This window comes from Carcharhinus amblyrhynchos, chromosome 15 (assembly GCF_965287045.1).
Source record: "Carcharhinus amblyrhynchos chromosome 15, sCarAmb.v2.hapA, whole genome shotgun sequence".
Classification (NCBI taxonomy): Eukaryota; Metazoa; Chordata; class Chondrichthyes; order Carcharhiniformes; family Carcharhinidae; genus Carcharhinus; species Carcharhinus amblyrhynchos.
In genome coordinates, this window is record NC_137338.1 from 37047649 (window position 1) to 37067882 (window position 20234).

Here is a 20234-nt window from a genome sequence, read left to right on the forward strand (position 1 = left end):
CCGGATAGATCGCGCGGGATTGTGCTGAAAAAGTTCTAACTTTTTTGTTTCTTATGAGTTGCATTGCGGATTTATTTAGTGGAAATGAATGCTATTGTAAGACTTTTCATCGCTGGGTTGACAAAGAGAACCACGAGACTGACTAACACAAGTTGGAAGTGAAAGAAAATGTGGTTTTGGAGAATTTAAACATACTTTCACTTTTTTTCTGAGCCATTATTTCCTACGGTTCAAACCACCAGGGAGACTCAAGCTCTGATTTAAAGAAGGTCAGTCTCTCAGAATAAGGCAATTTGTAAGAGAGCTAAGTGAAAGGAATGCAAAATCCGATAGTTTGTTAGAAGCCATTGCATGTGTTCTACATTAAAGGTTCTGCTTCCTTTTAAAATTATTTTCAATTTGGCTTTGGAAGGCCTTGCTGTCTGAGATTTTTTTTTGTTTGGGGGGGGGGGAGAAGGCCAGAAGTGCTTGTAATCCCTTTCTTCCTGCCGTTCAGTGGGGCTGCTGCTGGTGTTGTTTGGTAGGGGTACAAAGTGTGTGGTCTCCAGCTCTCGACTAATTCAGTTGATGTTCTGTGACTGAAATAGTCTTGTGGAGCCTAGCAGAACTGTGTGTGTGTTCAGGAATGCTGAGCGTTCCTTCCTCTCTCTCTACCTCACACACACTCTCTCAAACAGAGGTAAATGATTACAAATGGATGTTGCTAAGTTTGCTTCCATAGGAACAATTTGAGAACGCGAGAGGAGTTTTTTGTGCGTGGGTTAAGAGTGTGACTTCCCTCAGGAAGTATGTTAGTCCACAGTTAGGCACAAAAAAGAAAAAGCTTCTCTGAGTGTGGGGCCCAGTTTCTCTTCATTAGGAATGACAGCTGGTGCTGTCACAGCTCACATGACAGAGCGCTATGGAAACAAGCTGTTTAGCTGAAGCAAGCCAGCAAAGGATGGTCAGCTGATCGTAGCATTAGTCAGGTGATCATATGATGTTGACTAATCACATTCACTACTTGCTGTGAAGACACTGAAGGCTGCAGGTAGGAGTGAATAGATCAGCAATGATTCCTTTTTTAAAATGTAAGTTGTAATAGCCCTTGGGCTTGCTATTTACTTGTTCAAATCTACGCCTCTCTTGTAGGTTTTCAGAGTATAGTTTTAAGGGAGCCCTTTCTTTTCAATGAATAAGTTTGCTCACTGTTTAATATGCCTCAGAAGTGTCTGTGTGAAGTATTCCATGGCTTCATATGTCTTGTGGCTGCAAACTAATCTCCTTTAGTGACTGGATCCAGCACTCATGCTTGAGACTTGTGATTTTAGTGAGACTTAGCTCGGGATGTAATTTTTGTGAAGTGACACTTGTGTGGAGGTGTTGGATCTGATTGCTGCAGTGTAGAGTATCCCTGGCTTTAACCTGCATTTGCAGTAAAGCTTTGGAGTTGGGTTAAAATAGCAGTACTGTCCTAGGAACTGTCTATGATCTTGTTCAAATTCATCTTTGAGAGAGAAAAAAAGGCTTACATTTATATGATCATTTTATTTAGATCATTAGTTTTGATTTTTCAATAGCTTTCTCTTTTTTTAATATCGTCATTGGATAGGACTGAGTTCACCCAAATCCCACTGCCTGTGACCATTTGTCCTTCATCCTATGCTTACTGACCCTTGTCAGAAGTCTCACAACCCCAGGTTGGGGTCCAACGGGTTTGTTTGGCATCATGAGCTTTCGGAGTGCAGCTCCTTCATCAGGTGAGGGATGAGGGAGCAGTGTTCCAAAAGCTTGTGATACTGAATAAACCTGTTGGACTTCAACCTGGTATTGTGAGAATTCTTATTGTGCCCACCCCAATCCAACGCTGGCATCTCCACATCCTTACTGACCCTTGGTGACTTTGGGGACATCTAAAGTGCTTTACAGCTATTTCTGCACTTTTTGAAGTAGTCTGTTGTAATGATGGATTTCCAGCTTTTCATTTGTGCTCATTGTGATGCCACCAATATGATAATGACTAGACAGCTTGAGGAAACGCAATGCCCTGGACACCGAGAACTCTGCTACTATTTGAAAAGTGCCATGAGATCTGTTTGTTCATCTGAGATGACAAATGGGGCTTTGGTCCATTGTCTTACCTGAATGATGGCACATCCAAAGTGCTATACTTCCTCAATGATGCACGGTGAGTACCATCCTAGATTTTGTTCAAATTTCTGGAGAAGGACTTGAACCCAATAGCTTCTGATGCTGAGGCAAAAGTGCCACCACAGATGAGGCTTAAATGTTACTTTTAACTCTGTGAATTGTGGTCAGTCTATCCTAGAATTCTTGGAGTTTCCTGGTTTCCAAGTATTCCTTATTTCTTATCCAAATTAATATTTGGAAAAACGCTTTTCATTAGCTTTGATTTTCAATAGCTTTTCCTTTTTTAACATTGTTATTAGATAGGCGCGGCCAGGTGTCCCTGGAGAGGGAGCATGTGGTGTCCGTGGGCACGGTTGATGCCTTTCGTGCCCGCTGGGCACTGCAGGGGCTGGGGTGTGTTTATAGACCCTGACAATCACATTTTGATTTGATGTCTTAAGTTTCCTTTTGTATTTTTGGTTTTGTTCGGGCTGTTCCCCTTCCTTTTGGGGAGCTGCCTCTTTTACTTTATCCTAATTTAATTTGAGTTTGTTTATTTGGTTTGACCTTAAAAGAGGATGAGCAGAACATCCTCTCCCCATTTTCAGCTCCCTTCATGGTGTTGCTGTTCCCAATCCTTGTAATGTCCTCCAGCTCCATAAACCTCCCAAATATCTGCACTCCTCCAAATCTGCCCACTTGAGCATCTCCAACTTTTTTTTTGTGCCTCCATTGGCAACCTTGCCTTCAGTCACTCGGGGCCCCCTCCACAGCTCTTTCCTCCTCCAATCCTGTGTTTTTGGCCAAGCTTCTAGCCATCTGCCCTGTCATTGTCCTTTGTGACTCAATGTCAAATAGTGCTTTCTAACACTCCTGTGAAGTGCCTTGAGGTGTTTTATTGCTTTGGAGGGATATATAAATACAAAATATTATTGTTAGATCTTAATCTTTGAGTAAACTCCAGTTCTAAATCCAGTAGAATGAAAATATTGAGTTAATTCCCCTCTGCTCTGAATGTTGAGTGGGTAAATGCAACATGTAGCATGTCACAGAAACAGATCCTAAAGCCTCAGATTTAATCTGCTGTTTGTATCAAGCTGGTCTTGATGGCAATGAAAGTGCTACAAACGGCTTCAGCAAAGGAAAAGAAATACTGTTCCTGATTGTTATCCAGTCACGCTCTTATAGGGTATGGAAGTCATAGAAAGCCCTACAGTATAGAAGGAGGCCATTCAGCCTATCGAATATGCACCACTTGTGTCAGACTCTCTGACACAGCATTTTACCCAAGCCCCTCCCCATAACCCCACACACTTATCCTGCTAATCCGCCTAACTTATGCATCTTTGGGCATTTAGGAGCAAGTTAGCAGTCGGGTGAGGACTGAGTTAGTCTCGGCAGTGATGCATCCTGTGGTTAACTGGGACTTGATGAGTGGCCATTTGGACAAAGGCTGTGCCTATCAATCCAATTATCAGGAAAAAAAAGAGTGAAGGGATCTGAATATCTCTTACACGGCATCATCAACTCTCAATTTCACAGTGTGTATTCAGACAGCACTGTTCTGTACAGGTCACCTTCAGGAGTCAGGAAGCATAGTCTCAGAGTAAGGGGTGCACATGAGAAGTTTCTTCACTCATAAGAATTGAGAACCTTTGGAATTCTCTATCCCTGAGAGGGAATAAAGGGATATAGAACATAACAGTGCAGTACAGGCCCTTCGGCCTTCGATGCTGTGCCGACCAGTGGAACATTCTCTAATGACCCTCTAATCTAAACTATTCCAATGTTATCCATATGCCAATCCAATGACCATTTGAATGCCCTTAAAGTTGGCAAGTCCACAACTGCTGCAGACAGAGCATTCCACGCCCTTACTACCCTCTGAGTAAAGAACCTACCTCTGACATCCGTCCTATAATTATCACCCCTCAATTTAAAGCTGTGTCCCCTCGTGTTAGCCATATGGGGACAGTGTGGAAAGATAGGGCTGATGTTGAAGATCAAGCATGATTTTTGCCAAAAGATGTAGCAAACCTGAGGGGTGTATGACCTACTCCCTCTCTCGTTTCTTACGATCTTAGGAGCTCAATTAAGATTTACTAACCAAATGTTGTTCTAAACTTTGAAACAATGTTAACCAATTATTTTGGGGAGAAATAAATTTATATCTTTTCTAGTTCCTATCGCTGGACCTGTGCCCATTTCACTTGTAGGTTGAAAATGGATTGTCACAGATTAATAGCATCTAGAAAATACTGGCAACAAGCATATAGCCACAAATAAAAACAACTGATTTCCTGCACCTCCTATAGCACCAATAAAACAGTTAAAGACATCAACTTATATTATCCCTCAATCTGTACCAAATCCTTTCATTTATCTTGGACCCATTTTCCAGGTAATGTTCCCATGCTATGTACTTCCAGGTAATGTTCCCATGCGGTACACTTCAAAGTCAGTATGACAACATAAAGTTGAACTCTGGACTTTAGAAGGGGTTGGCGAACACAGTGAACTGTGAATGCAGGCTCTACTTTTAATAAGTCACTGAATGCATGGGGTTTCAAATCAGTGCCCTCTAGAGGAGTACAAGCAGTCCAACATGGAAATGCTGTGTAAAGTCAGGAAGAGATGTGGAAATCTGGGCTTACTGTTCAGACAGGCAGCAGGGTAACTAGCAAACACTTATATCCCACCATATGAGTGCAGCTGAAATTTAATGGAAACAGTTCTGCATGTAGCTGCTACATGTACAGGAAGCTGAAAGTAAGTCTTGCAGGATCACTGGACTAAACCAGTGGCTGACTAAAACTTCTGGTCCACTGTCAAATTCAGCAGTAAGCAGTGAGTAATAAGAACACACATTGAAAGCTCCTCAGTGTGTCTGAGCAATGATTGTCTCCATCGGAAATTGCAAAACTGACCTGTTGCTCAATTTGTGCTAAGTAAAGAACTCAGTGTTCAATGGCTGCATGATGTCTCTTTCCCTTTCCCATTTTCTTCCCTTTTTTTCTTATTTGGATGGTTCCATAGGTGGTGGTTGCCTTCCAATACGCTGCCCTGGTGGTAATTGTTCACAAATAAACAGTCAGTCTCTTCTAGATAGTGTGCAAAAAAAAAGCATGATTCTTCACCTGTTAACCATGGCAGGAGTCGCTCTGGACTGATCGGGTCTAGGAGCCTTGACTCTTTTTTTTATCTTCTCTAAAACAGAAGCATTGAGGCCAACTGTATTTTCTCTAACACCGGCCTGGCTGTAAGCAGCAATCTCAATGCGAAACAGATCCAGATCTGTGGTCTTTCTGATTGGTGTGGTTCAAAGATTCAGTATGTTCTCCATTCTTTTCTTGCCTCCGGCAGCCATGACTACCCACTCTCCCACCTCCTGCAAAAAGCCAAGTCTCATTCCTCAGCCAAGAAGTCATTCATAGGACCTCCTGAAACGCTTAAAAAAAGCATTTTCTGTTTCCTGCCTGGCCCCACTACCTGCCTCCCTCCTGCGTTTCACTTTTTCCCCATTCCCCTCCTGACTTTTCCTGAGCTTTGTTCCATGGTTGCAGCAGCCCTTGCCCAAAACAGCCATTCATGGACTGTAGGGTAAGCAATGAATGTTATTCTGCTTTATAACCAAGGGCAGCGACATAGTTGTCCCCAGTCTCGTCTTCCCCTGAAATATCCACACACAGCAATATACGAGCAGGAAGTCACAGGATTGTGATGAACCTGCTTGATTTTCTACCCCCACCCCCAGATCAGGAACCTTGAAATGAACTTGGTAGTCCCACTGTGACTTCAAATCACCAAGGCAGGCACAGCTCTGTACTTAAATCTGAGAGCTTTCTGCTCTGTACAGTTTAGACATGAGGCATTTACTCAAAACCATTGGGATGCTAACAAATGATTTGCTTCTTTCGAGCTTCCCACTTCTTTAGCACCAAAAAAATGAACACCATCCAAATTCTGCTAGCAGATAGTGACTAAACCTGAATATATAATCCTCCCTCCCCATCCACCCACCCACTCCCCCACATAATGCTCGTGGCAGGTGGTAATTTGTCACTTTTGAAAAAAAGATGATGCAGAAACCCATGGATAAATTCAGATTTGCAGTCGTTCTGCATTTTTAGGTAATAAAACAATTGCTTTTCAAGATGTTGGGATGAAATTCCTCCATGTGCAGTAATGCGGATTGTTTAAATGCCTGTACTGTGCATTAGAATGGAAATTTCCTGGGGCAAAATTCAACCCATAGCAATCCTTCAGCAACATCTTTTTGTGACAAATTCTGAGTAAGGTCTCTGAATTTTGCATTGCTAGTTGTTCTACAGATCTGGAGTGGGGATGCAACTGAAGCCATGTTGGCTCAATGGCTTTGGTCATCTAGGATGTCCATTTACATCTCACTGCTTTTAATGTGCCCATTTTGGACACCAGTCAACTTTATCGGACATCACCTCCAGTTGCTATTCTATTTCTGCTTTAATGACATATTGTTTTTTGAAGGATCCCAGGATAATTCTCTTTTTCCAAATCATTTGCTTTCATTTAGTAAATACGCTGTGTTACTTACTGTAATTTAGTGCAAATTTATAAAAATTAATGCAGGAACTGTCTAACTGTGAAGAAAAAGATCCAGCTGGTTGCTGAGCATCCAGGATAGATTCAGAAATGGTTGCTAGGTAGCGCGTAAAATACCAGGTTGCTTACTTAGTAGCAGAGGAAGCACCAGGATGCCTGCTAGGTTTAAGTATTAGTGTCACGAGTAGGCTTACATTAACACTGCAGTGAAGTTACTGTGAAAATCCCCTCGTCGCCACACGGGTACACAGAGAGAATTTAGCATGGCCAATGCACCTAACCAGATTGTGTGAGGAAGCTGGAGCAGCCAGAGGAAACCTACACAGACACGGGGGGAGAATGTGCAAACTCCGTACGGACAGAGACCCAAGCTGGGAATCGAACCCAGGTCCCTGGCGATGTGAGGCAGCAATGTTTACCACAGTGCCACTGTGCTATCCAACTCAGATACTAAGCACAATGTCTATTAGACACGCAGTGGCTGATTTCTGAACTACTGGGTCTGTTCCAAGCTGGAATTTTGATCCCACGTGGGAGCATTTGCCTGGTGGTATTCCTCTTGGGATACACTGGGCTGTTCAAGGGGTATCCTGGCTGTGGCATCAGGATCAGAGGGCATTCCAGAGCACTGGCATGTTCATTTTGCGCACTAGGGAGCATGGGCCTTTTCAGGGTACTTGAAAAGTCCCAGTCCTGCCATTGACTGGTCGATAGAGCAGTCTTTCGGAACACTAGCAAGAGTATTATCATTGAATTTGGAGCTTTGAGAAGTTGCTGACCACATTAGATTGCTTTTGTCCAACCCCCTTTTGGTTATTCTTTAGCTTGTATTTCTGGATTTAGGAATTCCAGTCATTTAATTCCTCCACTTGGTGTAATGGTTAACTTGCCAGAAATGCTTGAGGACTTTTATAACTTTTTGAAGGGAACTGCAGTGTACATGAGAACACAAAGTAACCTAATGAACAAAAAAAATTACAGCACAGGAACAGGCCCTTCAGCCCTCCCAAGCCTGTACTGACCATGCTGCACAACTGAACTAAAACCCTCTACCCTTCCAGGGATCATATCTCTCTATTCCCATCCTATTCGTGTATTTGTCAAGATGTCCCTTAAAACTCACTATTGTATCTGCTTCCACTACCACCTCTAGCAGCAAGTTCCAGGCACCCACCACCCTCTGTGTAAAAAAAAACTTGCCTTGTACATCTCCTTTAAACCTTGCGCCTCGCACCTTTAAACCTGTGCCCCCTAGTAATTGACTCTTCCACCCTGGGAAAAAGCTTCTGACTATCCACTCTGTCCATGCTCCTCATAATCTTGTTAACTTCTATCAGGTCACCCGTCAACCTCTATCATTCCAGTAAGAACAAATCAAATTTCTCTAACCATATCCACGTAGCTAATGCCCTCATACCAAGCAACATCCTGGTAAATCTTTTTTGTACCCTCTCTGAAGCCTCAACATCCTTCTGGTAGTGTGTCTACCAGAATTAAACACCATATTTCAAGTGCGGCCTCACTAAGGTCCTGTAAAGCTGCAACATGACTTGCCAATTTTTAAACTCAGTGCCCCGGTTGATGAAGGCAAGAACACTGTATGCCTTCTTGACTACATTCTCCACCTACGTTCCACTTTCAGTGACCTGTGAACCCAGATCCCTCTGCTTATCAATACTGTTAAGGGTTCTGCCATTTACTGTACATTTCCTTTCTGTATTAGACCTTCCAAAATGCATTACCTCACATTTGTCCGCATTAAACTCCATCTGCCATCTCTGCCCAAGTCTCCAACTGATCTATATCCTGCTGTATCCACTGATGGTCCTCATCGCTATCTGCAAATCCACCAATCTGTGTTATGGGCAAACTTACTAATCAAACCAGTTACATTTTCCTCTGGATTATTTATATATACATTACAAACAGCAACGGTCCTAGCATTAATCCCTGAGGAACACCACTTGTCACAGCCCTCCATTCAGAAATGCACCCTTCCACTGCTACTCTCTGTCTCCTATGATCAGGCCAATTCTGTATCCACCTTGCCAGCTCACCTCTGATCTCAAGTGACTTCACCTTCTGCACCAGTCTGCCATGAGGGACCTTATCAAAGGCCTTACTGAAGTCCAAGTAGACAACATCCACTGCTCTACCCTCATCAGTCATCTTCATCACTTCCTCAAAACTCGATCAAGATCCAGTAGAGGTGGATGGGGACTTCACTGGTGCATTCTGGGAGAAGTCAGACCAGCAATACCTACTAAGAAGGGGGAAGTGGAACATCTGGTGTCAAGGAGTGATAAGCCCAGAACATTACATGAGTGTTTCCCTCCCTCTGAACAAAACAAGGCCATTGTGGCTAAGATCAAGTGTAGTATCGACATGCTGTGCTTGGTCGAAATCATTAGATTAAATTTTAGCTTTATTTGAAGCAATTTTTAAAAGCAGCATCTTGGTCTTTTGGCTAAGATGTAAATGAGATCAAGCCTTGAAGGAGGGGCTAAGCCTACTCCAATCAGCTTGGACCATGTAGATCGAGCCCAGGACAGGAGGTGAGAGCCCTGTCTTGTCAGCTTGGATCGGGAACGTCCCAACTTATTGAGACTCTGAATTGGACTTGATTTGATTGAATTGGAATAAAAACAAAACAAAAAAAAGGCCATTGTGAAAAGGTAAAAGTAAAGGTAAGAGTTTTATAAATTTTCTTAAATAATTTAGTTGATGCTAGAAATGATGGTCAGTGGGATTAAGTGCTGCACTTGAGATGTGGGAGATCTGTGACGCTTCCAGCATCTGGGATGACTACATCTTCAGGAAGTGCAGCCAATTGCAGCTCCTTACAGAATACATGGATAGGCTGGAGCAGCAGTTGGATGCACTTAGGAGCTTGAATGTGGCGGAAAGCGTCATAGAAGCTTTAGAGATGTGGTCACATCCAAGGTGCAGGCAGATAGATGAGTGACCACTAGAAGGAGGAGGCAGTCAGTGCAGGAATCCCCTGTGGTCGTCCCGCCCCTCTGTAACAAATGTACTGTTGGGGGGAATAAGAACATAAGAACATAAGAAATAGGAGCAGGAGTAGGCCATCTGGCCCTTCGAGCCTGCCCCGCCATTCAATAAGATCATCAGGTGATAACAGCAGTCAGAGCAGTGGCACCACGGCTGACTTTGTTGTTAAGCAGGGAGGGACAAAGAGCACTAGACCAATAGTTATTGGGGACTCTATAGTTAGAGGTGCAGATAGGTGCTTTTGTGGACATGAAGGAGACTCCAGGATGGTATGTTGCCTCCTTGGTGCCAGGGTGCAGGATGTCTCTGAATGGGCAAGAAGCATTCTGAGGGGAGAAGGTGAACAGCCAGAGGTCATGGTACATATTGGTTCTAATGACATAGGTAGGAGGAGTGCTGAGGTCCTGCAGCAGCAGTTTAGGGAGCGAGGCAGGAAGTTAAAAAGCAGGACCTTTAGGGTTGTAATCTCAGGATTACTCCCTGTGCCACATGCCAGTGAGGCTGGAAATAGGAAGATAATACAGCTCAACATGTGGTTAAACAGCTGGTATAGGAAGAAGGGTTTCAGATATCTGGACCATTGGGATCTCTTCCGGGGTGGGTGGGGCATGTACAAGAAGGATGGGTTGCATCGAAACTGGAAGGGCATAAATATTCTGGCTGGGAGGTTTGCTAATGTCACACAGGAAGATTTAAACTAGTTTGGCAGGGGAGTGGGAACCAAAGCAAAGGTGAATTAACTGAAGGAGAACTAGAGAGTAGGGCCAGTAAGACTCAGAGAAACAGCAGACAGGGTATGGTTGCTGATCAAAGAGAGTCTGGTGGACTGAAGTGCATCTATTTCAATGAGAGAAGTGTAACAGGTAAGGCAGATGAACTTAGAGCTTGGATACTTGGAACTATGATGTTGTTGCTATTACAGAGACTTGGTTAAGGGAAGGACGGGATTGGCAGCTTAACGTTCTAGAATACAGATGTTTCAGGTGGGATAGAGGGGGGTGTAAAATGGGTGGGGGAGTTACACTACTGGTTAAGGAGAATATCGCAGCTGTTCTGTGGGAGGACATCTTGGAGGGCTCATACAGTGAGGCAATAAGGATAGAGCTCAGGAGTAGGAAGGATATAGTCACAATGTTGGGGGTTTACTAATAGCCAGCAGGAGATAAAGGAACAGATATGTAGGCAGATCTTGGCCAAGTGTAAAAGTAAGAGTTGTTGTGGTGGGAGATTTTAACTTTCCCTATATTGGCTGGGACTCGCTTAGTCCAAGGGACAAGGATGGGGCAGAGTTTGTCAGGACCAACCTGGATGGCTTTCTGAAACAGTACGTAGATAGTCCAACTAGGGAAGGAGCCGTACTGGATCTAGTATTGGGAAATGAGCCCGGCCAAGTGATCAGTGTTTCAGTAGGGGAGCAGTTCGGGAACAGTGACCACAATTCAGTAAGCTTTAAGGTACTGATGGATAAAGATAAGCATAGTCCTCAAGTTAAAGTGCTAAACTGGGAGACGGCTAATTACAGCAATATTAGGCAGGAACTGAAGAATATAGATTGGGGCAGATGTTTGAGGATAAATCCACATCTGGCATGTGGGAGACTTTCAAGTGTAAGTTGATGGGGATTCAGAACCAGCACATTCCTGTAAGGATCAAGGATAAGTATGGCAAGCTTTGGGAATCTTGGATAACGAGAGATATTGTCAGTCTGGTCAAAGGGAAAAAGGAGGCATTTAGCATATAGAATATAGAACATTACAGAGCAGTACAGGCCCTTCAGCCCGCGATGGTTTCACAGGTCGGCGCAACAATCTAAAGCCCATCTAACCTATACTATTCCAATATCACCCATACGTTTATCCAATGACCATTTACATGCCCTTAATGTTGGCAAGTCCACTACTGTTGCAGCCAGGGCATTCCACGCCCTTACTACTCTCTGAGTAAAGAACCTACCTCTGATATCTGTCGTATATCTATCACCCCTCAATTTAAAGCTATGTCTCCTCATGCTAGCCATCACCATCTGAGGAAAAAGGCTCTCACTGTCCACCCTATCTAATCCTCTGATCATCTTGTATGCCTCTATTAAGTCACGTCTTAACCACCTTCTCTCTAACGAAAACAGCCTCAAGAGCCTCAGCCTTTCCTCATAAGACCTTCCCACCACACCAGGCAACAAAACTAGGAGGCTGGGAACACATGAAGCAAGTGTGGAATACAAGGAAAGTAGAAAGAAACTTCAGCGAGGAGTAAGGAGGGCAAAAAGGATCATAAGTCATTAACCAGCACGATTACGGCAAATCCCAAGGCTTTTTATACATACATAAAGAGCAAGAGGGTAGCCAGGGAGAGGGTCGTCCCACTCAAGAACAGGGAGGGAATCTATGCATGGAGCCAGAGGAAATGGGCGAGGTATTAAATGAGTGCTTTGCGTCAGTATTCACCAAGGAGAAAGGCTTGATGGATGATGAGTCTGGAAAAGAGTGTGTAGATAATTTGAGTCATGTTGAGATCAAAAAGGATGACATATTTGGGTTCTTACATTGGGGTTCTACATTAAGGTAGACAAATCCCCATGACCTGAAGGAATATACTACAAAATACTAAAAGAAGCAAGGGAAGAAATTGCTGGGGCCTTGAGAGAAATCTTTGTATCCTTGCTGGTGACGGGAGATTCCAGAGGATTGGAGAATAGCCAATGTTATTCCTTTGTTTAAGAAGGGTAGCAAGGATAATCCAGGTAATTACAGGCCAGTGAGCCTGACATCAGTGGTAGGGAAATTGTTGGAGAGGATTCTTCAAGACAGGATTTACTCCCACTTGGAAATAACTGGATGTATTAGTGAGCGGTAACATAGTTCTGTGAAGGGGAGGTTGTGCCTCACTTAATGGTTTTTCTCCCCATGACATAACCTATATGATGACGATTAATTCCACCTGTTGTTTATCCATTTAAATTATTATATTAAATGTATACTTAAATTAACTTCTTCTCACAAACAGTTTTGAATTATTTTGTTCTGTAATATTTGTATGTTTCCAAAATTGTGTTTCACCACGTGAAGTAACATCATAACTGAAAGTGACTGGTAGTAAATTAAGACTGGGTGCCAAGGCCTTTTGTGTGTGTTCACCTGTAAAATTAAATTGTAAAAAATGCCAACACAAGAATTTGGGATGCCCCTAAAATACACGGGGAGCACTGGTCGTGAGACCCAATCATTTTTATTTCTACAGCACCACTCGTTCTCAAAACTAAATTTCTACTGAGCGCTTTGGACTATGTCCTACTGTCAATCTGCCTGCACTTTTACTTTCAATTCTCGTGTACTATACTGTTCTTGGCTTGGGGGCAGAGCCAGAATTCCGCATGCCCAACCTAATAAGGAGGTAGACTGTATTACTTTATCGAAACTAGAATTTTTTTTTAAACTGAATCCTTCCCTGATGTAATCTCGAGTGCTCACACAGATGGTGATGTTCGCAGAGATGAACATTTGGGCAACCAGATGTTGGTTTTCGAGAGTGCGATTGAGCAAAAAGATCTAAATGTGGTTCTCGGAATGAGACCTTTCAGATGGAATGAAACTTGGAGCAAACAGAAGTGCAATCTGCTGCTGGAACATTCAATTGACCTTGAAACATAGAGAGAGTACCGTCCCATTGGTATTAATGACATGCAGTGCTAACTCAACCCACTGCAAGGTTATCATGGTTGCTGATCATATCTTGCAGATCCATGAAATTCTCTTCCCTGCACTTCTAATAAAGTGCTAACTTTTTTTTGAATACGCTAACATTCACTAAAATAGCAGAGAAAATGGAATTGGGTTTGAAGCACAATAGCAGCACTAATGGTTATTTTTACTCTCTCTATATCAGGGAGATAGGTTGAGAATGAGAGAGGCTGAAACTTTAAAGAAGTAAACTGTACCCATAATTAATTCAATTTCACTGCACTTCACACAGTAAAATGCTGAAATTTCTTATGAAAAATGAAAGCAAACAGCCCAGTTATTAATTCTTAATATTAAAACATCTTTAAAGAAGGTATGTTGGTTTTTTTTTGGTATGTGGCCAAGAGGGGTTACTGAGTAGTTTGCCTGATGAAACTTCAAGTGTGCCTGGAAGTGAGATGCCTGAATCCTGCCAATTTGGCTGTGTTATAATTCTCTAGGAGTTGTGCTGAAGCTGTACACTGGCGCTTACTCACCAATAACCTGATCACAATTAATCAATTTGGGTTCTAACAGGATCACCTGTCTCCAGGCCTCATTACCAACTTGGTCCAAATGTGGACAAAAGAGTTGAATTGCGGAGGTGAGGTGCAAGTTGCTATCCTTGACTTCAAGGCAGCTTTTGTTCTATTTGACCGAGAGCCAGACTTTCACTGCTGAGGCAGGCAGCTCGAGTCAGCAAAGCTATCCCAACACAATGGACGTACCTCAATTAAAAGTGCCCTCCTACCCTCAGGTTCCCTTCTAGGAGTGGGGTGGAATCAAGTCTGGTATGCTGGCTCTGTAAGCGGTTCAGAGGCAGCCATGAGGGGCAGGCAAGTGCCAAGGCAGTCTGGTTAGTAGGACTTTGTCCCAATTGTTTTAATAGCTGACGGACTGTCTGTCCCTCAACCACCCCCCTCCCCCACCCACTTTCTGTGCCACCTCAAACTTCCATGTCACTTCTGTAGTCACTTGCCCATTATTCACCATGGGCAGACCTCGGGAGCCATGTGAAAATGGTTGAAAGAAATTAAACCTCTAACAATCTAATAGAGTTTGCTGAAAAACAGACATTTTGAAGCTTTCCATATTGTACTCACCAGGATATTGTGCAAGAATGCCAATATAAGATGTTAAAGAAAAATTTATACTCAGAATGGTGATTTGTTTGGTGTGTGGACTGTGGTAAAGGATTTGCCAATGTAAATACACCATTTGGTGGTGACTGACAGTTAACTGCCAAGTGTTATTTGAAATTTAAACCAGGCAGGCTTGATACCATCAAAATCTTGGGGGTTACCATTGACCAGAAAATAAACTGGACTAGCCATATAAATACTGTGGTTACAAGGGCAGATCATAATCTGGAAATGCTGTGGCGAATAACCCATCTCCTAATTCCACAAAGGCTCAAACCAGGAGTATAATGGAATACTCTGCACTTGTCTGGATGAGCACAGCTTCAACAACATTTCAGAAGCTTGGACAGCATCTAGTCCATTTAATTGGCTCCCCATTCACAACCTTGAAGGTTCACTTCCTCCATGATGGGTGCGCAGTGACAGCAGTGTGTGCAAGATGCACAGCAGCAAGCTGCCAGGTCTCCTTTGACAGCATCTTTCAACCCAGGACCTCTGCCCCTAGAAGGACAAGGGTAGCAGATGTATTGGACCTGTACATTCTGCTCCAGGTCACTCACTATCCTGATCTGAAACTATATCATTGTTCCTTCATTGTCACTGGGTCAGACTTCTGGAAATGGCTCTTTAACAGCATGGCCAGTGTACTTAAGCCACACGGACTGCGGTGGTTCAAGTAAGGTGGCTCATTATTTAGGGTAAGCAATAAATGCTGGCCTTACCGATGATTCCCACTTGCCATAAATGAATAAAAAGAAACACTAAAAGCAAGAAATATACTGGTACCAAGAATTTACCCAAAGGCCCAGTCTTTCTGAAGGTTATTGGATGGTGACACATTAGAAAGCTCAGCAAATAAGCCTGATCCTAGTCATTTCTTGCACATTCACACTTGCACACGTTTTTCAGCAGGAGTCACGGGAATATGTTTGGAGGTAAAAATCTAGACTAAATGTTGCCTTCCCTATCTGGAAAGGCAGACAGAATTGTATTGCTGCTTTTATTTTTTTTAAATCCTCCTCCTGAGTCAGTCAAAGTACTTGTATTATTGTAAACTAAATTAACTGTTATGTTTCATAATGTGGAGATGGTTTTCAGGCCTCCCATGTGTGGCTGGAATCTCGAGAGTTAAAGTTCTGATCACGTTGGCCTTTTCTGAGTTATACAACAGCTGAAATTGGTGGCTGGAAGTGAAAGGCCTGTCATAAAAGGGAGTGTATTAGCAGGAAGCTCTTGTCGCTGTTGAAGGAGAATGGAATGTTTGAAAGATCAGACATGTAATTTCCAGGATAAGGGTGGTTGCTGTGTTCTGGTGGTGATGTGGGAAGCGTTGCCAGCCCACTCACAGGATATAAAGGGGAAGTATGACCAAATGGGCAGGGGTCAGTGAATAGCTGGGTGGAAAGCCAGCCAGGGCCTTCTCAGGGGCCGCTGTGGTCATGTATCCTGAGTTTCCATAGTCGAATACCAGGGTTGTGTCCTGCAGGATGCTGGGTGTGCTGCGTTGCGTGGGCTGGTGTGGTAAGCGACGGTGGGTGGAGATTATAGTATTTCAGCTGCCTTTCCTCTGACACCTTTTAAAGACACAGCCCACCACTGGCTTTCTGATGAGTAAATCTGTTGTTTGAATTCTAAAACTACATAATATTACCTAATTTGACTGTAACTTAGGTTGGCATTATCATATCAATAGACATTTTTTCTCTAACGAGCTCAGGAAGTGCCACAGATGGGAACTGTCTTATCTGTGTGAGGGGTAGAACGTTCCAGAATGGCCCATCGCATCCCCGTAATATTGAATTTCGAAAAGCAGTTGCTTAGAAATTATGCAACCGTGCATTTTAAAAGCTGGTGTTTTTGCCTGCTACCAGCAGCTATTCAACTCTCAAGATTGCCTGCTTTTTAAATTCACCTCCCACCTGCTTTATTTGCTAATATATTTTCACTTTCTCTGCTTTTGATACAAGTTGATGTCAAGGCATTATGTCTCTGGGGATAGAAATAATTGGTTGAGCCTTATTTTCCACGAGATGACTGTGAAAGCGCTGATGAGAGGTGGAACAGCGAGTGTGATGGAATCAGTTTGACAGGAACGTTGAAAAGACAATTGGGATGTGTACCTAAAGAGCTAATTTGCAGAGGCGGTGGGGGGGCAGGTAGAAGCTGTACTCTAGGCCTGAGTTCTTCCAAAACACTAATGTACTAATGACGGGCTGAATGTCATCTCCTCCTCCTCCTGTGTTGTAGGATGTTAGAATGTAACTGGTGACAACTTTGTATAGGATGTAATGTGACCAATGATAACGAGCTGTAAGGGTCAGCTGACCCAGTAAACCATGAAACCAATCACAGAATGATGTGGTGGTCAGCTGACTCACTATAAATAAGAACCTGTTGGGAATTGTGGGGAGCTTGCATTGGTCCTGGGCGAGGCCCCAAGTTTGGGCTAATGAAGTTTCTTTATTAAACCCTTTCTCTGATTTATAAGTTGAAGTAAGTTTTATATTTTTATTGCCTGCATTTGAAGAGTTCCTTCCGAAGAAACATAGGATTCTATGATTCGCTTCCGGGCTGCGCTGCTCTGCTCTGCTCTGATCTCCCCTGTGGCACAGATTATATGGTCAGGAATTGCCTATGTTGGGCTGACAGTGGAGAGACTGCACAAGGGAGTATAGAGAATGAAGTGTTTGTTTATTTGTAAGAAAGTGGTATGTCGACCACTCCACAAAATCGAATCACCAGAAATCAATCATTGCAAATTGAGGCAATCTCAAATGTTTGTGCAATAAAAATAGAAAAAACACAGCAGGTGTTTTGTTTAACAAAATATTTGAAAACACTGAGCTCGGGCGTAATTATTTGTGTTTTGCTACAAATTAAATTAATAAAAAGGATTGCAGGTATTGGATGGTATATCACAGAGGAGATGTCAGGGGTAAGTTTTTCACTCAGGGTGGGGGTGAATGGGATCGGCTGCCATCAGTGGTGGTGGAGGCGAACTCGTTGGAGTCTTTTAAGAGACTTCTGGATGAGTATATGGGATTTAATGGGATTGAGGGTTATAGATAGGCCTAGAAGATAGGGATATGATCAGCACAACTTGTGGGCTGAAGGGTCTGTTGTGCTGTAGTGTTCTATGTTCTATAATGGGATGTCTCAGGACAGCCAGCAAAAACCGCCACGATATCCATTCTGGAAAGACAGCAATGGGCCTTTCCCAAGATAAAGCATCCTGGTGGTGGTAATCCCACCCACCTACCAACAGCTGCAGGCCAACCCGAGGTGAACAGCTCTTCATTGCTGAGCAACACCACCATTATATATTAAACCCTTTCTCTGATTTATAAGTTGGAGTAAGTTTTATATTTTTATTGCCTGCATTTGAAGAGTTCCTTCCGAAGAAACATAGGATTCTATGATTCGCTTCCAGGCTGCTCTGATCTCCCCTGTGGCACAGATTATATGGTCAGGAATTGCCTATGTTGGGCAGATAGTGGAGAGACTGCACAAGGGAGTATAGAGAATGTTATTACACCCATGTGAGGCCTAGGAACCAGGGCTGAGGTCACAGGCTGGGGGTTGCAGTGGAGTGGGCAGGGGTGGCATTAACAGCAAGGACTGAGGAACAGCTCTCAGCAACCACCCCCCCCCCCCCGCCCACTTCCTAACGCTCCTTGATCAAACTGAATGCCCAACAAGGAGGGACTTCCTCTGGAAGCTTGGTATGTTTGCTTTTTGGGCCTACTCTATGGCAAGTCCCTACTTGCTGCTGGGTAAATGCCAGCAAATATAGGATGAGACCCCTAAAGTGATTATTTGCCTACCAGAAACTCAATTCGATTACCCACAAATATTGTGGCTATGAGAGCAGGTCAGAGGCTGGGAACCCTGCGGTGAGTAACTCACTCCCTGGCTGCCATCTGAAAGCACAAGTCAAGAATGTGATGGAATTCTCCCCACTTGTCCTGGATGACAGCAGACAGTTTGAGTGTTGTTGGAGTTGCACTCAGACGAAGCAGTCTACTTAATTGGCATCCCTTCCACAAACATTCACTCCTCTCACCATTGATGAACAGTAACAGCTGTGTGTACCATCTACAAGATGCATTATGGGAACTCATCAAGGCTCCTTTAGACAGCACCTTCCCAACACGCAACCACTATCATCTAGAAGGACGAGGGCAGCAGATACATGGGAACCATCTGGAAGTTTCTCGCCAAGCTATTCACCACCCCCTGTCTTGGAAATATATTGCCATTCCTTCACAGTCAGTTGATCAAAATATTGGAACTCTGTCCCTAAAGCCTACACCTCGGGAACTGCTGTGATTCAAGAAATCAGCTCACCACCACCTTCTGAAGGGCAATTAGGGATGAGCCATGAATGTTCCCATGTTTGAATTAAAAAGAAAACTCGAGAGCCTCAGTTGGCGGAGCAGAAAGGCGATCCACAGGCCTTCCCACCATTGACTTGATCAGGGCAATGGCTGGGTCCCCAGCTGCCATCTTCCTGTCTGATTAAATGCCCCCATCCATGAGGCAGGGTATTACCATCTGCCCATTATTTCGCACAGTTCTGAGACATGGCAAAAAAACTATCTTCCAGCAATTTGTTGTGTTGCAAAATATAATTCATTTTGACTAAAGATTGAAACTGGCCTGAGTGAATTTGGAAACCTGATCTCAAGGGAATTTTTTTTGCATGTGAAGTCTCCCCCAGTACCAAAACCAGCAATATTGCATTCTGCTGTCTAAAACGGAAAGCGAATGTTAGTACTGTATAAAAAGCAGAACCTTAAAACATCCAAAAGTCTTGTGTAATGTCTGAATATGTTGTCAGTCAGGTTTTCCACGACTGTCTGTCCATTAATGTGGGCTGGAGATGCTGCCTGGATTCTTGGAGGTAGAGTCCTTGTGTTTAGAACAACTTGCATTGAGTAGGGAATTTAAAATATATGTGTATGTGTGTATATGTTTCCACTCAGCTACCGTCTGTAATAACTTGGTCTTTCCACATTATAAATATGTTGTGCTGTGACTGTTTTTTGCAGTTTTCAGCAGCTTTTACAGATAGTTGCTCTTTACCAGCGCATGATCACTAAAGTAAATTTTAATGGCCACAGTGGTTTTGTTGATGGTGGGTCTTCTGTAAACAAAAAAAATGTTACATTCCTCTGTTAAACTTGTAAAACTGAAGTCTGAAGAACAATGAAGTCCAATGCCAGCACTGCCTAAACCTATCAGGGTCCTGGACAAAGACTAAGGAGTGAGCTGTGCCCCTCTTGCATGCTTCCCACTTGCCTCTAGTGTGACATAATTTAGTCTAAAAAGATCCACATAATTTTGGACCACAAGAAACTACAAAGAATCGTGAACAAAGCCCAGTCCATCTCACAAACCTTCTTCCCATCCATTGATTCCGCCTATACTTCCCACTGCCTCAGAAAAGTAGCCAGCATAATCAAAGACCCCGATGTGCCCTGGACATACTCTCTTCCACCTTCTTTTGTCGGGAAAAAGTTAACAAAAGTCTAAAGTTGCCTACCAACCGACTCGAGAACTGCTTCTTCCCTGCTGCCATCAAATTTTTGAATGGACCTACCTTATAGTAAGTTAATTTTTCCACAACATTCTGCACACTCTTCTTTTCCTTCTCTATCAACTGTATGCGTTG